This window comes from Cebus imitator, unplaced genomic scaffold, assembly GCF_001604975.1.
Source record: "Cebus imitator isolate Cc_AM_T3 unplaced genomic scaffold, Cebus_imitator-1.0 Scaffold136, whole genome shotgun sequence".
Lineage (NCBI taxonomy): Eukaryota > Metazoa > Chordata > Mammalia > Primates > Cebidae > Cebus > Cebus imitator.
The window spans coordinates 3,084,701-3,088,043 of NW_016107451.1; positions in this window are offsets into that span (position 1 = coordinate 3,084,701).

Here is a 3,343-nt window from a genome sequence, read left to right on the forward strand (position 1 = left end):
GCATTACAAAATGAATCCTGAAATAAGCTAACAGTAAGCAAATGCCATCAACATTTTGCTGTCATTCTAAAAGATCAAAATGGGCTAAGTGGTAACCAAATCTGTAAACAGTATAACCTTTACAGATGAACAATTGCTAAAAAGGCATGTGTTCAAAACCCAGCATGTTCAAAACCAAACATTTCCCCTTCATAAAAGTAACAGTATACAGCAACCATTTGTCATTGGAGAAATGCAAGCTAAAATCACAATGAAATACCATTTCACTCCCACTAAAATGGTTATATACATAAGACAGAAAATAACTAGTATTGGTGAGGATGTGGGAAAACTGGAGCCCTCATACATTGCTAGTGGGAATGTAAAATGGTGCAGTGAGCTGTGGAAAACAGTTTGGCAGCTTCTCAAAAGGGTAAACAGAGCTAGCAAAGGACCCAACAATTCCATTCCTAGGTCTATAAACCCAAGAGCTTATCCACATAACTGTACAGGCATTACATGAATATTCACAATAGCCAAAAAGTTTAAGTACAAATATCCATGGAGTTAAGGCATAAACAAAACATGGCACACAATACAAAGGAGTGTGATTTGGCCATAAAAAGGAATCAAGCACTGGTCTATGCTAGGACAGGAAAAGCCACGAATATATGTGCTAAAAATGAAAGCCAGACACAAAAAGCTACATAATGTATGATTCATTACATTTATATGAAATGTCCAGAATAAGAAAGTTTAAAAAGATAAACAGTGGCCAGGGGCTGGGGCAAAGTGGAATCAGGAGTGACTGCTAATGGATACAGGTTTTCTTGGAGTGATGAAAATATTCTGGGATTAGTGCTTGCAGCTGTTCAACTTTGTGAATATACAAAAAGCCTCGGAGTTGTACACTTTTTTACAAAATAAAGCTGAGGTAGTACATTCCAACAATGTATTATCCTCAGTGTCCTGAAATTGAAGCCTTTTCAGTTTTTTTTTTTTTTTAAAGCGGTCCTATGGTAATTCACTTTGTCACTCAGGTTGGAGTCCAACGGCATGATCAGGCTCTTGGATTCAAATATTTCAACCTCAGCCTTCTGATAGTTGGGATGTAGAGACTCAGGCCACCATGCCCAGCTTTTTTGGGGGGGGAGGGGAGGGCGGCAGGTGGGGTAGAGATAGGGTCTTGCTACATTGCCCAGGTTGGTCTTGAACAGGCATGAACCACAGCACCAGAGCTAAAGAATTTTTTTTTTTTTGAGAGTCTTGCTTTGTTGCCCAGGCTCAAGCGATCTTCCTACTTGAGTAGCCCGGAGTGTAGACAAGCCCCCCACACCTCATCAACGGCTGGTTTTTACTACAGATGAGGTCTTGCTATGTTTATGTTGCTCAGGCTGGTCTTGAATTCTGGAGCTCAAGCTATCCTCCCCTCCTTGGCCTCCCAAAGTGCTGGGATTACAGGCTTGAGTCTTTTAATCACCAAGAGAAAGATACTAAATTTTGGGATTTTCTCCCCCCCCACCCCCCACCGTGCTCAGAAATGCCTGAAACAAGATGGATTCCTGGCCTTTCCTCCACCCATACTCTCAGCACTCCAGAAAGCCCCAGGCCTTTTGTATCTATCAGTCATCATGGGATGTAATTCATATTTGCACATTGTAAAACCCTTTCGCCACATCTTTTGGAACTCATAATGAATTTTCAACAAAATTGCTTTGACTTTCCTTTGCAACCCTCAAGTGGTGACTTCTGTTCTAACCTCTTATTGTGGCTTCTAAATTGATTCTCCCAGTTTCTAAAAACTGTAGGTTTCTCCTTTTATTCTGGATTCTGTTCCATTTACCATCTTTTTCTTATTGCAGTTATTAAGGTCCAAGGGTAACAGTTTCTAATAACCTGGGCTTTAAGACTGACCTCCCAGATCAGTTGTTTTCTACTTGGGTTTTCTCAATTATACCACACAACTTTCCAGTGAGCTACCTTCCTATTTTTCCTAGTTAATTCCTTGTTGTTTTGTCATTCTTAATCTAGGACCTGTAATACAGTGATCCCATCACCTATTCGTCTCACTCCCACGTCTGGCACAATGGCTCACACCTGTAATCCTAGCACTTTGGGGGATCACTTGAGGCCAGGAGTTCAAGACTGCTTGAATAACAGTACAACTCCATCTCTACCAATAAATAAATAAATAAATAAATAAAAATAAAAACTCCTCACTTTCCCTTTTCTCCACTTTATCCAAGTATAAAGTCCAATATTAATCGTATGACTAATCCCTACCCCAGTGTCTTCATTTGGATAAACCAATGCCAGACAAATCCAACTCTGTTGAACCTGAGCCTGATGCTCAAATGGCTAGAAAAACAGAGCCAAGCTGGGTCAACTCACTTCTAATTTTTGATTATTATCCTATTATTTATAAATCTACCATCTCTATTTTCTCTTCTAGAGGGTTCACACCTTTGTCCCAAACTTTTCAAACTTTACTTCTTTTGACTCAACGAAGCAACCAAAGGCTTCCACGCCTTTCCATTAATAGGTGTGTGCCCATGTATTCCTATCTCTTACACATGAAAACATCAGATTCCTAACAAAAGGAGAACATTTTCACATGTGGGCAAAATCCCATCCTCTCTGAAGAAGAAAATAGTTCCAGTAGTCACTTTCCTGCCATCACCTGTTATCCTCGATTAAATTTCAGCCTATAAATGTTATTTCTCAACAACAAAAAAATCCCTTTTTGACTTCCCATTTTCCCCTACTATTTGTCTCTGTTTCAGTGAAAATTGTACTATACCGTCTTAAGAGTTCTCTATCAATTTTGCTATTAAACTCACACTAGCCAGGATTTCACTACACGATTCCATGCATTAGGGGCAGCATGTTTCATTCACTCTCATTTGAATAAAGGATTCCTGCACAGGTTTGGAAAGTCTAACATTGACTGATAACTTCAAAGCAATTATGTGTTACTGCAGCAACTATTTGGAGGATTGAGCATTCTCAACATTGAAACACACAGACATTAAGTCTAAAACCAAAAGGCAAAACGTATTGAAGGGGTAACAATGGACAAAGATACCTTTTTAGGAGACAAATCAAATTCAGACTTGTTTGTCAATATAAAGACAAACAATTTATTCAACAGTGAAACTGAAGCACTGAATACAAACACAAAATTATGCTATTTTTAAGGACATCAATGAAACTAGGCAGAACATTTAATTAAGCAGCTCTTCAATTTAACAAAAAGGTAAACCAGCTGGGTATGGTGGCTCACGCCTGTAATCCCCACACTTTGGAAGGCTGAGGCGGGTGGATCATGAGGGTCAGGAGTTCCAAATCAGCCTGGTCAAGATGG